Source organism: Panulirus ornatus, chromosome 16 (assembly GCF_036320965.1).
Source record: "Panulirus ornatus isolate Po-2019 chromosome 16, ASM3632096v1, whole genome shotgun sequence".
Taxonomy (NCBI): Eukaryota; Metazoa; Arthropoda; class Malacostraca; order Decapoda; family Palinuridae; genus Panulirus; species Panulirus ornatus.
The window spans coordinates 17,142,520-17,161,999 of NC_092239.1; the positions used below are offsets into that span (position 1 = coordinate 17,142,520).

The 19,480-nt window shown below is 40.9% G+C and overlaps 1 protein-coding gene across 7 annotated transcripts in view; it reads left to right on the plus strand.

Annotated features, from left to right (window-relative positions):
* Camta (Calmodulin-binding transcription activator) overlaps window positions 1-19,480 on the plus strand; it is a 1,164,029-nt gene that overhangs the window by 939,863 nt on the left and 204,686 nt on the right. The window lies entirely within an intron of this gene.

The window sequence follows — 19,480 nt, forward strand, 5'->3', positions numbered from 1 at the left end:
GACAGCATGTCGACCCCTGTATACCACATCATTCCAGTTCACTCTATCCCACGCATGTTTTTCACCCTCCTGCATGTTCAGGCCCCAATCACTCAGAATCTTTTCACTCCATCCTCCTGTCTCCAATTTTATTTCCCCCTTCTTGTTCTGTCCTGACTCATATGTATTCTTTGTCAACCTCTCCTCAGACGTTCCTTCCATATGTCTAAACCAATTCAGCACACCCTCTCCAGCATTCTCATCACACTTTTTTTTTTATTACCACACCTTTTTTCTTACTCTTTTATTACCTACTCGATCATACCACCTCAGAGAACATATAGTCTTTAAACATTTCATTTTCAACACATCCACCCTCCTCTGCACATGCTCATCTACAGCCCGTGCCTTGCATCCATATGAGAATGTTGGGACTACTATACCTTTAAACATACCCATTTTTGCCCTTCTGTATAATGTTCTCTCTTTCCACACTTTATTCCATGCACCTATAACTTTTGCCTCCACACCAACCCCATAATCCTATGATGCTTCTACTTCCATGGTTTCATTTGCAGCCTTGTCCAGTCCCAGGTACCTAAAACACTTCATTTCCTCCAAATTTTATGTATTTAAACTGACACCCCAGCTACCCTGTTCCTCTGCCCTGCTAAATCTAATAATATTGCTTTCATTTAGATTTACTCTCAACTTCCTCCTTCCATACACTTCTGAACTCAGTCATCAATTTCTGCAGTTTCTCACTCAAATCTGTCATCAGTGCTGTGTCATCAGCATTCAGCAACAGATTCACTTCCCAGGCCCACTCATCCCATACTGATTGCATACTCACACATTTCTGGAAGACTCTTGCATTTACTTCCCTCACCACCCTATCCTCAAACAAATTAAGCAGCCATAGTGAGTTATACACCTCTCTTCTCTTCCTATTTGTACACATACCATACACCCTTCCCTCAGACTAGATATCCTGAAGACCTTTCAGAAAGCATCTTTATCAACCCTGTCATAAGCTTTCTCCAGATCCATAAATTCCACATACAGAACCTTTTGTTTTTTATGTGTTTCTTGCACATTGGCAAAAACAGATATTTGGCCCACTCATCCTTTGCCAGTTTGATTTTCTGTACATGCTTTCACCCTCTCAGTTACACTAGAAATAATTGTACCTCTGTAGTTTGAACATTCTTCTTTATCCAGTGGTACTATACCTGTATTCTGCCAATCTTCATGTTAAAAATGTCTTGATTACTTAAACTGAAGTTACAACAATGTCATAGTGACATCTGAGAAGGTAATTTTCAGGCTTTGGTAAATTCATTGTTCTTGCAGCTAAGCACATTAAAAAATTCAGCTTGATTTAGTAGGAGCATCAGTCTCTACTGCTGAGGATGCTTTCCAAACTTCAGAATCCCCCCATTCTAGTTTGTGTCGTGTCTTTAATTTTCTGACTGTGAAGTTGAGTCTATAATTGCAGAATTGCGTTAAATGGTAAGTTGATGTATAAACAAGGAAGACTGACATTCATGTAAATGCTCCCTTCATCTGAACCTAATCCATCCTTTTTCTTTTCATGATTTACTCATTCTAGTCATATGAAATGTGTTCTGGACTTTTCCTTCTGCTTTTAACCACTGGTTCATTAGATGTAAATTTCATTCTGCTTATAGTGTATTGTTTAGTGAAAATTGTGTATAATAATTCTCATGATAGGAAATGTTTACATACGATAAGAATGTTCGGTATAGCAGTGCATTACGATATTCATTGTATGCATTCATGTCTTTCAATATTTCTAAGGATAAGAAATTAAGAACAAGCAAAAGACTAAACACTTACTTTAACCATCCAAGTACAAAGGCAAATGCAATCTTACTTCAGGGCTTTGCAACTGGTAGGGTGCAACAGTGACCCTAGTGTACCATAGTACATTCCTAATAAGAGAAAGACAAAGATACTGCATTGTCATAACAAACAAATGCAATATTTTATTATGAAGACATATTTTACAACTATGGCATTGTGCCATGTGTTTACTGTAATTGAGAGACAGTAAATTGGTAAGCAAAATCAACTATTTTTTCCATTCTTAGTGATCTTGACCAAATTATCTCCCACCCTACCTGTATTCCTGACCACTGTGACCACTCTCCTAAAATTCTTGCTTTGTTTTTCACCTCTAATCCATCCCGCTGTAACTACTCATTCTTGTCCCCAGTTGGTTTATCTGATCACACTCTCATAAATGTATTTATTTAAATGGCACCTCCCCTTCCAGCAGCCCCTACTGAGCATAAACATTGGCACCTCAACAAAGCTGACTGGAATGACATAAAAATTCTTTTCTGACTTTTCTTGGGTAAATTTTGGTCTTATGTGGTGATGCTTTTGTGCCCACCAGATCCATAGCAGAGGTTATTGTTGCAGGAATGGAAGCATTTACCCCCTCTTCATGAAAGACAACTTCTTCTGCCAATCTATGATTCAGTCTTTCTTGTTCTAAGGCTTATCAGGCTTAGAAATGATCTTTCCCTTGATTCCCATTCACCATTTACCCCTGCCCATAATCACTGCAAGTACATTATCCATAAGGCAAGGCAATCCCCTATACAAAGGAAGTGCAATAACTGTTCCTCATTATCCACTGATAGGTTTTTCTGGTCTTTGATTAAGGGCATCTCTAACAACTTCTGTCGCTCTACCTTTCTTTCACTTTTATGTTGTGATGGTGCTGTAGCTGTCTCTCCCATAGACAAAGCAACTCTCTTTGGTTCCAGCTCTTCCATTAACTCCACTTGGATGACTCTAACATTCCTTCATCTCCTGATGCTCCTCTTACTATCCCATGCCCCTCCCCATAATCTCTTTTCAACTGTCTGAAAAGTGCTTCTCTCTCTCTCTCGACGCATGCAGGGTTTATTGTCCTGATGGCACCCATCCTTGTTTACTAAAAGAGTGTGCCTCTGAACTTGCACCTCTGCTTGCTTGTCTGCTCTGTTTCTGCTTAAAAGCCAGAATTTTTCCTTCTTCTTGGAATCATGTGTTGGTACGTCCCATCCCTAAGAAGGGTGACTGTTCTAACTCCTCAAACTATTGTCCTATTGCTATGACATTTACCTTTTCTAAAGTCTATGAATCCCTGCTCAACCCATATCCTTGGACATTTTGAATCTCACAGTCTTCTCTCTGATCACCAGTATAGCTTTTGTAAAAGGGGATCCACTAATGATATGCTTTCTTATCTTACTAGTGTCAGGTCATAATCCCTGAAAGATTTTGGAGAATTTTATGTAGTTGCCCTTGATATATCCAAAGCTTTTGACAGGGTATAGCATCAGGGTCTCATCTCTAAGTTCCCTTCTTTTGGCTTCCCTCCCTCCCTTTGCTCCGTCATGTATAGCTTCCTCTCTAGCTAGTCTGTCTCCATGGCAGTTGATGGATCAGCCTTCCCCCTTTCTCCATCAAGAGCGGTGTCCCTCAAGGTTCTGTCTTGTTCTGTACTCTTTATCCATTTTATCAATGAATTCCTGTCTTCCTTAAATAACCAAATGTGCTTGTACGCTGATGGCTCAACACTCCATTCTTCCATGTCCTTCATTTTTGCTCATTTTTCTCTCACTCGATCTGCATCTTATCTTGACACAACTTCCTTAATAGACTCAGTCTTGGACAGGATATCTCATTAAGGTAAACAAAATCTGGTTAAGTTTAATGCCTCACTTTTCCTACCCATCTCTATATCGAAATTTCCTCACAACTTCTCTCTCTCCGATGACAGTTCTGTAATTCTACCTATTGATTTGATAAACATACCTGATATTACCATAACATCCACTCTTTCTTGGAAACCTTTCATTACAGAAATTGCCAAGTTTACCTACAGGAAACTGGGAGTCCTGTTTAGATGTCAAAACTTTGTTTCTTATGAACAGTTGCTCTGTTTATTCAAAGAACTGATCCGTCCTTGTATGAAGTACTGTTCTCACATCTGGGATTGTTCTAACTCTACATTCTTACTTGACAGAGTTGAGTCAAAACCAGTCAGACTTATAAACTCTCCAAGGCTAACTTCAAAACTTGACACACTTGCCCTTCACCATAGTACTGATTCACTTTCCCTCTTCCATAGGTATTACTTGGGGTTTTTGTTCCCAGGAGTTGCCTGCTTGTGTTCTTGCACTGCTAGCTAGACCGTGCAGTACTTGGCAAGCTGTTGCCTCCCTTGATTACTGTGTGCCCGTTGGCATCTTAGGTGGGCCCTATTGATAACCGTTTCTTTCCCTATAGCTCAAAGCTTTGGAATCTGTAGCCTTCATATCTTTCCCAATAACTATGACTTGGCACATTTTGAAATTCATAAATACTTTTTCTTGTCTTCTTTTTACCTTTCATAATCTCCTCTATAGTTCAATTAAGGCCTAACCTTGATGTGGACTGTAGCATCCAACCTAAAAGAAGCATTCATAAACTCACATTAAAGATTACATTGTACTCTTTCTTTCTTTCCTCCTTGACTGTGATAAGTCATGACATTAATAAAGCTTGAAATTTTTTTTTGCTTATGGTATTTGAAATATTCTATAAATCTATAAAAGTACTTTTGTTTTACTTTATTTATTATGTATATGCTGGAAGATTTTTATTTTCCTTCCTCTCAATAGATAGTGAGTAATAACATTAGAATACTGGCAAAATTTGATTTAATGTGGTGTAAGGGTCAAGCAGACCCAAAAATGTACTGTAAAATAAAAAAGATTAAGAAACGTTACCATAGTCATTGATTCTCAGTGTAAAGGAAAAATTTAGCTCCCATGTTTTTAGTATATAGTCTGTTATGTTGCTCATTTTTCTCTCACTCGATCTGCATCTTATCTTGACACAACTTCCTTAATAGACTCAGTCTTGGGCTATGGATAGAGTTGTGCGCAGGAGGATGGATGTGCTGGAAATGAGATGTTTGAGGACAATGTGTGGTGTGAGGTGGTTTGATCGAGTAAGTAACGTAAGGGTAAGAGAGATGTGTGGAAATAAAAAGAGAGTGGTTGAGAGAGCAGAAGAGGGTGTTTTGAAATGGTTTGGGCACATGGAGAGAATGAGTGAGGAAAGATTGACCAAGAGGATATATGTGTCGGAGGTGGAGGGAACGAGGAGAAGAGGAAGACCAAATTGGATGTGGAAAGATGGAGTGAAAAAGATTTTGTGTGATCGGGGCCTGAACATGCAGGGGGGTGAAAGGAGGGCAAGGAATAGAGTGAATTGGAGCGATGTGGTATACAGGGGTTGACGTGCTGTCAGTGGATTGAATCAAGGCATGTGAAGCGTCTGGGGTAAACCATGGAAAGCTGTGTAGGTATGTATATTTGCGTGTGTGGACGTGTGTATGTACATGTGTATGGGGGGGGGTTGGGCCATTTCTTTCGTCTGTTTCCTTGCGCTACCTCGCAAACGCGGGAGACAGCGACAAGGTATAAAAAAAAAAAAAAAAAAATGTTATTTTGATGACATTAAAAGTTACACAACTTGCAGTCCTGTCCAAATGTGTGATATTTCAGATGTATATAAATACATAGAGGAAGTATACATATTGAAGGATTTATCATTGATAAGAAAATTATATAAAGCTACCCAGTTTATGGATAACTATATCTTCTACAGTTTGTTTTAGATTTATCCCAGAGAATAGTTTTCCCTTACAAAAAGAATGAGAAGAGTACAGTAAATCTTTTAGCCCAAAAATGAGGAGTATTTGATGTGGCATTGTTTATTTGATTTGTATCATGTAGAACATTGTATTATTCTCATTAGAAAAAACTATATGGAAAATGAATAAGAAAGTTAATAGTATACTTGAATATGAAAATTTAAATTGAATTTCCCATAAAGCATGAATGCTTTATGAGGGTTGCATTGTAGAATAAAAGGAAGATTTGAATAGCATTCCATATCCTTATCTGTTCTTACATGCACATGCACCATTTGTGGAAATTATTTTAAAAGATGCAGACAGACAAAGGGAAGAAATGCAACTTCCTTAAGGCAGACTTGCATCTCTGATAACTAAGGATTCTATGACTCAATTGAGATTGTAACATGATAATTAACAAAGCATTAAAGTTTAAAGAGGAGCCTTCTGATATTGAATGATTATAGCAGAACATAGGAAATTTGACAGGGATAAGAGATCTGCATGTGCTTGACCACAAAGTACTAAGTGGTCCACATGAATCTTGAGTTAAACATGTAACACTGAAGTTGGGCCATTGTACTTGATAATGGCAAATGGTGTATTGAATGTAAAAACAGTAAACCCTCAATTTAACAGACTTATTGGGGGGAATGGTGTCCGTTAATGCTGAAAGTCGATTAAATCAAATGTAACCCTAGTTGAAGTGTAGTTGAAGAAGAAAAGTTTTAGTGAAAGAGAAAAAATTGATGCATTTGGGCAGTATTTACAATGAAGGAGTGCAAATGATTGGGACATGGATATGAGAAAGGAGCAGAAGATCAAGAGGAAGGTGCAGAGATTGAAAAAGAGGGCAAATGAGAGTTTGGGTGAGAGAGTATCATTAAACTTTAGGGAGAATATAAAGATGTTCTTGAAGGAGGTAAATAATTTTTATGATCGTTGTTGATTAATGTACTGTATTATTATTTGTCAGGTATGTTAAATGCAAAATCCGTTATATCGTGGTACGTTACTTCAAGGGTTTACTGTATAGCTCTGATGTTCCTTAAGGGACAGTATTAGAGAAAGCAATGACTTGAGGGAAAATACCATATGCAGAACTGAACAATCAGTCTGGAGTAATGTTCACTTCCACTGTATTTCAGAAGTTCATGTGTACAGTTGACAAAACTGAAAGTATCTAGTATATGGCAACACCATTTTAGGTTGCTGATATGATGTAGAGAAGAAAGCAAAAGGGAACAGAATAGTGTGTGCCTTTTCTGTAAATGCACTGAAAACAGAGCTCTTGAAAATCTTTAAACAATGAACTGCAGATCATTAGAAGCATAAATGGGTGATCTGAGTCATATTAAAACTTTTAGCAGTCATTTAAGGGGTGTTTTATGTAGAAAGAGGACAAGTTTTTACGAAGTTCAGAGCTGGAGATTTGGCCATGTAACAAGTACATTTTTACACAGCACTCCACAGATGGACTCTTAAGATGCAGGTTTTCTTCATTTTCCAATGATGTCAACTGAAAATTCTTGGTGAAATTTAACTGAATAGTCTCTACTGTTCTGTAAATTGAAAGAGTATCCAAGACACTGATGATGTGAGACAACCACAGGAACTACAAAACATTTGGCAACAAAGTGGTGATGACACTGGAGACAATTTCAGAATACTTGCTCTATACTAACAGTTGTGTGATATGCTGTGTACAGTTCTTCATATTATTCTCAGCTGCACAGTATGGTAACAAGTGATGGCAAGAATACATAAAACAAGCCTTCAAAGGTATTTCCTACTGTGATGGTTGATTGGAATGATTTGGCAGGACTTCTGTGTGTCCATCAGAGGCAATCACATGAAATTCTAATAGCTATTCAAAAAACAAATGAAAATTTTTGAAGACTCAATCATGTAGATATCATTCATAATTTATATATTGTCGGAGAAATGCAGTAACTCATTCTTGTATACTGTATCCTAGCATGTATGGCAATTCATTATCTTTTTTTAAGTTGTCTTTGTAAAACTATTGCTATTTAGAATTGATGTTGTTTATATTGTTTATATGTCATATATGTTTGCCTCTGGGAAAGATTTAGCTGGAGTTGCCTGTGCAAAGGGTGAGGCACAAAAGGCTAAGTAGTGGGACTGGAGTCCACCAGTTATGTCATGGAGTTAAAGGGATGAGTGATTTGGGGAGATACTTCTGACTGTTAATGGGATGACTGGTAACAGTAAAAGGAGGGAGGGAGCCTGAGGAGAATTTTAAGATTTATAGTTTGGATGTGCTCGGGATTGGGAAAACCCATATCATTGGGCAGGATGTATGGATTGGAAATGGAAATGATGAATGCAAGTTGTGGGAAGACATAGAAGGAGGAGTGGAATGGACAGGAACAAATGATAGTTATTAGGGAAGAGGAAAAGTAGGATGTGCAGTTGTGCTGTCATTGAGGGTATGAGAGTGTGCTACAGAGCATGGATAGAACAGATCAAGAATAGTGTGGGTGAAAGGAAAGATGGCTAGTGGTCTGTTAAGGGCGGCCACCTCCTTCAGGGGGTTCCTGGAGAGAACAGGAGTCAGAGATATAGATAGATAGACAGAAAGGAAAGATTTTGATTGTAGAGTATGTATGAGTATGTGTATATACACCTGTGAATAGGAAGACTGAAAAATAAGGATGAAATGAAGCATCTTGGAGAAATTTGAATGACTGCATAACTGGGTTTTAGAAGGTAAGCCATGGAATGGTCTGTGGGGCCTGGACATGGATTGGGAGCTGTGGTTTAGGTACATTACACAAGACAGTTAGAGACTGAGTGTGAACGTATGTGGCCTATTTTGTCTGTTCCTGGTGCTGCCTCACTGGAGGGGGGTTGCTATTTTTTGTGTGTGGCGGGATGGTGATGGGAATGGATAAACGCAGCAAATATTGATATCTAGATATGCATATATGTATATGCGTGTGTATATATATGTATGGATGCATTGAAATGTATATGTATATATATGTCCGTGTATGGGCATTTACGTATATACATTTGTATGTGGATGGGTTGTACCATTCTTCGTCTGTTTCCTTGCGCTACCTCACTAATGTGGGAGACGGTGGTTAAGTATGATAAGAAAATATAAATATGTATATTTTTATTTTCTTTTACTTTGTCACTGTATCTTGTGTTAGCGAAGTAGCACAAGGAAACAGACGAAAGAATGGCCCAACCCACCCACATACACATGTATATACATAAACGTCCACACACACAAATATACTTACCTATACATCTCAAAGTACATATAGGTGAAGATTTGTATGGGTTTTCAGAAAAGAAGAGTGAATGTTGGGGTGAAGAGGGTGGTGAGAGTAAGTGAGCTTGGGAAGGAGACTTGTGTGAGGAAGTACCAGGAGAGACTGAGTACAGAATAGAAAAAGGTGAGAACAATGGAAGTAAGGGGAGTGGGGGAGGAATGGGATGTATTTAGGGAATCAATGATGGATTGCGCAAAAGATGCCTGTGGCGTGAGAAGAGTGGGAGGTGGGTTGATTAGAAAGGGTAGTGAGTGGTGGGATGAAGAAGTAAGATTATTAGTGAAAGAGAAGAGAGAGGCATTTGGACGATTTTTGCAGGGAAAAAATGCAATTGAGTGGGAGATGTATAAAAGAAAGAGACAGGAGGTCAAGAGAAAGGTGCAAGAGGTGAAAAAGAGGGCAAATGAGAGTTGGGGTGAGAGAGTATCATTAAATTTTAGGGAGAATAAAAAGATGTTCTGGAAGAAGGTAAATAAAGTGCGTAAGACAAGGGAGCAAATGGGAACTTCAGTGAAGGGCGCAAATGGGGAGGCGATAACAAGTAGTGGTGATGTGAGAAGGAGATGGAGTGAGTATTTTGAAGGTTTGTTGAATGTGTTTGATGATAGAGTGGCAGATATAGGGTGTTTTGGTCGAGGTGGTGTGCAAAGTGAGAGGGTTAGGGAAAATGATTTGGTAAACAGAGAAGAGGTAGTAAAAGCTTTGCGGAAGATGAAAGCCGGCAAGGCAGCAGGTTTGGATGGTATTGCAGTGGAATTTATTAAAAAAGGGGGTGACTGTATTATTGACTGGTTGGTAAGGTTATTTAATGTATATATGACTCATGGTGAGGTGCCTGAGGATTGGTGGAATGCGTTCATAGTGCCATTGTACAAAGGCAAAGGGGATAAGAGTGAGTGCTCAAATTACAGAGGTATAAGTTTGTTGAGTATTCCTGGTAAATTATATGGGAGGGTATTGATTGAGGGGGTGAAGGCATGTACAGAGCATCAGATTGGGGAAGAGCAGTGTGGTTTCAGAAGTGGTAGAGGATGTGTGGATCAGGTGTTTGCTTTGAAGAATGTATGTGAGAAATACTTAGAAAAGCAAATGGATTTGTATGTAGCATTTATGGATCTGGAGAAAGCATATGATAGAGTTGATAGAGATGCTCTGTGGAAGGTATTAAGAATATATGGTGTGGGAGGCAAGTTGTTAGAAGCAGTGAAACGTTTTTATCGAGGATGTAATGCATGTGTATGAGTAGGAAGAGAGGAAAGTGATTGGTTCTCAGTGAATGTAGGTTTGCGGCAGGGATGTGTGATGTCTTCATGGTTGTTTAATTTGTTTATGGATGGGGTTGTTAGGGAGGTAAATGCAAGAGTTTTGGAAAGAGGGGCAAGTATGAAGTCTGTTGTGGATGAGAGAGCTTGGGAAGTGAGTCAGTTGTTGTTCGCTGATGATACAGCGCTGGTGGCTGATTCATGTGAGAAACTGCAGAAGCTGGTGACTGAGTTTGGTAAAGTGTGTGAAAGAAGAAAGTTAAGAGTAAATGTGAATAAGAGCAAGGTTATTGGGTACAGTAGGGTTTAGGGTCAAGTCAATTGGGAGGTAAGTTTGAATGGAGAAAAACTGGAGGAAGTAAAGTGTTTTAGATATCTGGGAGTGGATCTGGCAGCGGATGGAACCATGGAAGCAGAAGTGAATCATAGGGTGGGGGAGGGGGCGAAAATCCTGGGAGCCTTGAAGAATGTGTGGAAGTCGAGAACATTATCTCGGAAAGCAAAAATGGGTATGTTTGAAGGAATAGTGGTTCCAACAATGTTGTATGGTTGGGAGGCGTGGGCTATGGATAGAGTTGTGCGCAGGAGGATGGATGTGCTGGAAATGAGATGTTTGAGGACAATATGTGGTGTGAGGTGGTTTGATCGAGTAAGTAACGTAAGGGTAAGAGAGATGTGTGGAAATAAAAAGAGCATGGTTGAGAGAGCAGAAGAGGGTGTTTTGAAATGGTTTGGGCACATGGAGAGAATGAGTGAGGAAAGATTGACCAAGAGGATATATGTGTCGGAGGTGGAGGGAACGAGGAGAAGTGGGAGACCAAATTGGAGGTGGAAAGATGGAGTGAAAAAGATTTTGTGTGATCGGAGCCTGAACATGCAGGAGGGTGAAGGGAGGGCAAGGAATAGAGTGAATTGGATCGATGTGGTATACCGGGGTTGACATGCTGTCAGTGGATTGAATCAGGGCATGTGAAGCATCTGGGGTAAACCATGGAAAGCTGTGTAGGTATGCATATTTGCGTGTGTGGACGTATGTATATACATGTGTATGGGGGTGGGTTGGGCCATTTCTATCGTCTGTTTCCTTGCGCTACCTCGCAAACGCGGGAGACAGCGACAAAGTATAAAAAAAAAAGAAAAAATATATATATATATATGTATGTACATAATTCATACTGTCTGCCTTTATTCATTCCCATCACCACCCCGCCACACATGAAATAACAACCCCTTCCCCACGCATGTGCGCGAAGCAGCGCTAGGAAAAGAAAACAAAGGCCACATTCGTTCACACTCAGTCTCTAGCTGTCATGTATAATGCACCGAAGCCACAGCTCCCTTTCCACATCCAGGCCCCACAGAACTTTCCATGGTTTACCCCAGACGCTTCACATGCTCTGGTTCAATCCACTGACAGCACGTCGAACCCGGTATACCACATCGTTCCGATTCACTCTATTCCTTGCACGCCTTTCACCCACATGAATATTCAGGCCCCGATCACTCAAAATCTTTTTCACTCCATCTTTCCAACTCCAATTTGGTCTCCCACTTCTCCTCGTTCTCTCCACCTCTGACTCATATATCCTCTTGATCAATCTTTCCTCAATCATTCTCTCCATGTGACCAAACTATTTCAAAACACCCTCTTCTGCTCTCTCAACCACACTCTTTTTATTACAACACATCTCTCTTACCCTATTATTACTTACTTGATCAAACAATCTCACACCACATATTGTCCTCAAAGATCTCATTTCCAGCACATCCCCCCCTTCTCTGCACAACTCAATCTATAGCCCACACCTTGCAACCATGTAACATTGTTGGAACCACTATTTCTTCAAACATACCCATTTTTACTTTCCGAGATAATGTTCTCGACTTCCACACATACTTCAACGCTCCCAGAACTTTCGCCTCCTCCCCCACCCTGTGATTCACTTCCGCTTCTATGGTTCCATTCGCTGCCAAATCCACTCCCAGATATGTAAAACACTTCACTTCCTCCAGTTTTTCTCCATTTGAACTTACCTTCCAGTTGACTTGTCCCTCAACCCTACTGTACCTAATAACCTTGCTCTTACTCACATTTACTCTCAGGTTTCTTCTTTCACCCACTTTACAAAACCCAATCACCAGCTTCTGCAGTTTCTCACACGAATCTGCCACCAGCGCTGTATCATCAGCGAACAACAACTGACTCACTTCCCAAGCTCTTTCATTCACAACAGACTGCATACTTACCCCTCTTTCCAAAACTCTTGCATTTACCTCCCTAACAACCTCATCCATGAACAAATTAAACAACCATGGAGACATCACACACCCCAGCCGCAAACCAACATTCACTGAGAACCAATCACTTTCCTCTCTTCCTACACGTGCACATGCCTTACTTATTTATTTATTTTTTATATTGCTTTGGCGCAGTCTCCTGCATCAGGGAGGTAGTGTAAGGAAACAAACTAAATAATGGCCCAACCCACCCACATACACATGTATATACATACACATCCACACATGCACGTATACATACCTATACATCTCAACGTATACATATATATACACACACACAGACATATGCATATATATACATGTACATAATTCATACTGTCTGCCTCTATTCATTCCCATCGCCACCCCGCCACACATGAAATAACAACCCCTTCCCCCCTTATGTACACGAGGTAACGCTAGGAAAAGACAACAAATGCCACATTCGTTCACACTCAGTCTCTAGCTGTCATGTAATAATGCACCGAAACCACAGCTCCCTTTCCACATCCAAGCCCCACAGAACTTTCCATGGTTTACCCCAGGTGCTTCACATGCCCTGGTTCAATCCATTGACAGCACGTCGACCCCAGTATACCACATCGTTCCAATTCACTCTATTCCTTGCGCGCCTTTCACCCTTCTGCATATTCAGGCCTGATCACTCAAAATCTTCTTCACTCCATCTTTCCACCTCCAATTAGGTCTCCCAATTCCCCTCGTTCACTCCACCTCTGACACATATATTCTGTTGGTCAATCTTTCCTCACTCATTCTCTCCATGTGATTGATCCATTTCAAAACACCCTCTTCTGCTCTCTCAACCACACTCTTTTTATTGCCACACATCTCTCTTACCCTATTATTACTTACTTAATCAAACCACATCACACCACATATTGTCCTCAAACATCTCATTTCCAGCACATCCACGTTCCTCTGCACAACTCTATCCATAGCCCACAGCTTGCAACCATATAACATTGTTGTAACCACTATTCCTTCAAACATAGCCATTTTTGCTTTCCGAGATAATGTTTTTGACTTCCACACATTCCTCAACGCTCCCAGAACTTTCGCCCCCTCCCCCACCCTATGATTCACTTCCACTTCCATGGTTCCATCCGCTGCCAAATCCACTCCCAGATATCTAAAACACTTCACTTCCTCCAGTCTTTCTCCATTCAAACTTACCTCCCAGTTGACTTGTCCCTCAGCCCTACTGTACCTAATAACCTTGCTCTTATTCACATTTACTCTCAGCTTTCTTCTTTCACACACTTTACCAAACTCAGTCACCAGCTTCTGCAGTTTCTCACCCGAATCAGCCACCAGCGCTGTATCATCAGCGAACAACAACTAACACTTCCCAAGCTCTTTCATTCACAACTGACTGCATACCTGCCCCTCTTTCCAAAACTCTTGCATTTGCCTCCCTAACAACCCCATCCAATAACAAATTAAATAACCATGGAGACATCACACACCCGTGCTGCAAACAAACATTCACTGAGAACCAATCACTTTCCTCTCCCTACACGCACACATGCCTTACATCCTCGTTAAAAACTTTTCACTGCTTCTAACAACTTGCCTCCCACACCATATATTCTTAATACCTTCCACAGAGCATCTCTATCAACTCTATCATATGCCTTCTCCAGATCTATAAATGCTACATACAAATCCATTTGCTTTTCTAAGTATTTCTCACATACATTCTTCAAAGCAAACACCTGATCCACACATCCTCTACTACTTCTGAGACCACACTGCTCTTCCTCAGTCTGATGCTCTGTACATGCCTTCACCTTCTCAATCAATACCCTCCCATATAATTTACCAGGAATACTCAACAAACTTATACCTCTGTAATTTTAGCACTCACTCTTATCCCCTTTGCCTTTGTACAGTGGCACTATGCAAGCATTTTGCCAATCCTCAGGCACCTCACCATGAGTCATACGTACATTGAATAACCTTACCAACCAGTCAACAATACAGTTTTTAATAAATTCCACTGCAATACCATCCAAACCCGCTGCCTTGCCGGCTTTCATCTTCCACAAATCTTGTACTACCTCTTCTCTGTTTACCAAATCATTTTCCCTAACCCTCTCACTTTGCACACCACCTCGACCAAAACACCCTATATCTGCCACTCTATCATCAAACACATTCAACAAACCTTCAAAATACTCACTCCATCTCCTTCTCACATCAGCACTACTTGTTATCACCTCCCCATTAGCCACCTTCACTGAAGCTCCCATTTGTTCCCTTGTATTACGCTCTTTATTTACCTCTTTCCAAAACATCTTTTTATCTATCTATTTATTTATTTATTTATTTTGCTTTGTCGCTGTCTTCCACGTTAGAGAGCTAGGGCAAGGAAACAGACGAAAGAATGGCCCAACCCACCCACATACACATGTATATATATACAGGTCCACACACGCAAATATACATACCTATACATCTCAACATATACATATATATACACGCACAGACATACATATATACACATATACATAATTCATACTGTCTGCCTTTATTCATTCCCATCGCCACCTTGCCACACATGAAATAACAACCCCCTCCCCCCTCATGTGTGCGAGGTAGCGCTAGGAAAAGACAACAAAGGCCCCATTCGTTCACACTCAGTTTCTAGCTGTCATGTAATAATGCACCGAGACCACAGCTCCCTTTCCACATCCAGACCACACAGAACTTTCCATTGTTTACCCCAGATGCTTCACATGCCCTGGTTCAATCCATTGACAGCACGTCGACCCCGGTATACCACATCGTTCCAATTAACTCTATTCCTTGCATGCCTTTCACCCTCCTGCATATTCAGGCCCCGATCACTCAAAATCTTTTTCACTCCATCTTTCCACCTCCAATTTGGTCTCCCACTTCTCCTTGTTCCCTGCACCTCTGACTCATATATCCTCTTTGTCAATCTTTCCTCACTCATTCTCTCCATGTGACCAAACCATTTCAAAACACCCTCTTCTGCTCTCTCAACCACACTCTTTTTATTACCAAACATCTCTCTTACACTCTTATTACTTACTCGATCAAACCACGTCACACCACATATTGTCCTCAAACATCTCATTTCCAGCACATCCACCCTCCTCCTCTCAACTCTATGCATAGCCCACGCCTCGCAACCATACAACATTGTTGGAACCACTATTCCTTCAAACATACCCATTTTTGCTTTCGAAGATAATGTTCTCGACTTCCACACATTCTTCAAGGCTCCCAGAATTTTCGCCCCCTCCCCGACCCTATGATTAACTTCTGCTTTCATGGTTCCATCCGCTGCCAAATCCACTCCCAGATATCTAAAACACTTCACTTCCTCCAGTTTTTCTCCATTCAAACGTACCTCCCAATTGACTTGACCCTCAACCCTACTCTACCTAATAACCTTGCTGTTATTCACATTTACTCTCAACTTTCTTCTTTCACACACTTTACCAAACTCAATCACCAGCTTCTTTAGTTTCTCACACAAATCAGCCACCAGTGCTGTATCATCAGCGAACAACAACTGACTCACTTCCCAAGCTCTCTCATCCACAACAGACTGCATACTTGCCCCTCTTTCCAAAACTCTTGCATTCACCTCCCTAACAACCCCATCCATAAACAAATTAAACAACCATGGAGACATCACACACCCCTGCCACAAACCTACATTCACTGAGAACCAATCACTTTCCTCTCTTCCTACACGTACACATGCCTTACATCCTCGATAAAAACTTTTCACTGCTTCTAACAACTTGCCTCCCACACCATATATTCTTAATACCTTCCACAGAGCATCTCTATCAACTCTTATCATATGCCTTCTCCAGATCCATAAATGCTACATACAAATCCATTTGCTTTTCTAAGTATTTCTCACATACATTCTTCAAAGCAAACACCTGATCTACACATCCTCTACCACTTCAGAAACCACACTGCTCTTCCCCAATCTGATGCTCTGTACATGCCTTCACCCTCTCAATCAATTCCCTCCCATATAATTTCCCAGGAATACTCAACAAACTTATACCTCTGTAATTTGAGCACTCACCTTTGTCCCCTTTGCCTTTGTACAATGGCAGTATGCAAGCATTCCGCCAATACTCAGGCACCTCACCTTAAGTCATACATACATTAAATAACCTTACCAACCAGTCAGCAATACAGTCACCCCCTTTTTTAATAAATTCCACTGCAATACCATCCAAACCCGCTGCCTTGTTGGCTTTCGTCTTCCGCAAAGATATATATATCGAGGATGTAAGGCATGGGTACGTGTAGGAAGAGAGGAAACTGATTGGTTCTCAGTGAATGTAGGTTTTCGGCAGGGGTGTGTGATGTCTCCATGGTTGTTTAATCTGTTTATGGATGGGGTTGTTAGGGAGGTGAATGCAAGAGTTTTGGAAAGAGGGGCAAGTATACAGGCTGTTGTGAATGAAAGAGCTTGGGAAGTGAGTCAGTTGTTGTTCACTGATGATACAGCGCTGGTGGCTGATTCATGTGAGAAACTGCAGAAGCTGGTGACTGAGTTTGGTAGTGTGTGAAAGAAAAAAGCTGAGAGTAAATGTGAATAAGAGCAAGGTTATTAGGTACAGTAGGGCTGAGGGACAAGTCAACTGGGAGGTAAGTTCGAATGAAGAAAGACTGGAGGAAGTGAAGTGTTTACATGTCTGGGAGTGGATTTGGCAGCGGATGGAACTGTGGAAGCGGAAGTGAATCATAGGGTCGGGGAGGGGGCGAAAGTTCTGGGAGCGTTGAAGAATGAGTGGAAGTCAAAAACATTATCTCGGAAAGCAAAAATGGGTATGTTTGAAGAAATAGTGGTTACAACAATGTTATATGGTTGCAAGGCGTGGGCTATGGATAGAGTTGTGCAGAGGAACGTGGATGAATGAGATGTTTGAGGACAATATGTGGTGTGATGTGGTTTGATTGAGTTAGCAATAATAGGGTAAGAGAGATGTGTTGTAATAAAAAGAGTGTGGTTGAGAGAGCAGAAGAGGGTGTTTTGAAATGGTCTGGTCATATGGAGAGAATGAGTGAGGAAAGATTGACCAAGAGGATATATGTGTCGGAGGTGGAGGGAATGAAGAGAAGTGGGAGACCAAATTGGAGGTGGAAAGATTGAGTGAAAAAGATTTTGAGTGATCAGAGCCTGAACACGCAGCAGGGTGAAAGGCGTGCAAGGAATAGAGTTAATTGGAATGATGTGGTATACCGGGGTCGACGTGGTATCATTGGATTGATCCAGGGCATGTGAAGCGTCTGGGGTAAACCATGGAAAGTTCTGTGGGGCCTGGATGTGGAAAGGGAGCTGTGGTTTTGGTGCATTATTACATGACAACTAGAGACTGAGTGTGAATGAAAGTGGCCTTTGTTGTTTTTTCCTAGCACTACCTCGCACACATGAGAGGGGTGGAGGTTGTTCTTTCATGTGTGGTGTGGTGGCGATAGGAATGAATAAAGGCAGACAGTATGAATTATGTACATGTGTATATATGTATATGTCTGTGTGTGTATATACATGTATACGTTGAGATGTATAGGTATGTATATGCGCGTGTGTGGATGTGTATGTATATACATGTGCATGTGGGTGGGTTGGGCCATTCTTTTGTCTGTTTCCTTGCGCTACCTTGCTAACACGGGAGACAGCGACAAAGCAAAATGATAATAACAATTTTTTTTTAACTTTGTCACTGTCTTATGCGTTAGTGAGGTAGCTCAAGGAAACAGACAGAAGAATTGCCCAACCCATCCACATACACATGTATATACATACACGTCGACACACGCAAATATACATACCTATACATCTCAACATATACATATATACACACACACAGACAATACATATATACACTTGTACATAATTCATACTGTCTGCCTTTATTCATTCCCATCGCCACCTTGCCACACATCAAATAACAACCCCCTCCCCCCTCATGTGCAGGAGGTAGCGCTAGGAAAAGACAACAAAGGCCCCATTCGTTCACACTCAGTTTCTAGCTGTCATGTAATAATGCACCGAGACCACAGCTCCCTTTCCACATCCAGACCACACAGAACTTTCCATTGTTTACCCCAGATGCTTCACATGCCCTGGTTCAATCCATTGACAGCACGTCGACCCCGGTATACCACATCGTTCCAATTAACTCTATTCCTTGCATGCCTTTCACCCTCCTGCATATTCAGGCCCCGATCACTCAAAATCTTTTTCACTCCATCTTTCCACCTCCAATTTGGTCTCCCACTTCTCCTTGTTCCCTGCACCTCTGACTCATATATCCTCTTTGTCAATCTTTCCTCACTCATTCTCTCCATGTGACCAAACCATTTCAAAACACCCTCTTCTGCTCTCTCAACCACACTCTTTTTATTACCAAACATCTCTCTTACACTCTTATTACTTACTCGATCAAACCACGTCACACCACATATTGTCCTCAAACATCTCATTTCCAGCACATCCACCCTCCTCCTCTCAACTCTATGCATAGCCCACGCCTCGCAACCATACAACATTGTTGGAACCACTATTCCTTCAAACATACCCATTTTTGCTTTCGAAGATAATGTTCTCGACTTCCACACATTCTTCAAGGCTCCCAGAATTTTCGCCCCCTCCCCGACCCTATGATTAACTTCTGCTTTCATGGTTCCATCCGCTGCCAAATCCACTCCCAGATATCTAAAACACTTCACTTCCTCCAGTTTTTCTCCATTCAAACGTACCTCCCAATTGACTTGACCCTCAACCCTACTCTACCTAATAACCTTGCTGTTATTCACATTTACTCTCAACTTTCTTCTTTCACACACTTTACCAAACTCAATCACCAGCTTCTTTAGTTTCTCACACAAATCAGCCACCAGTGCTGTATCATCAGCGAACAACA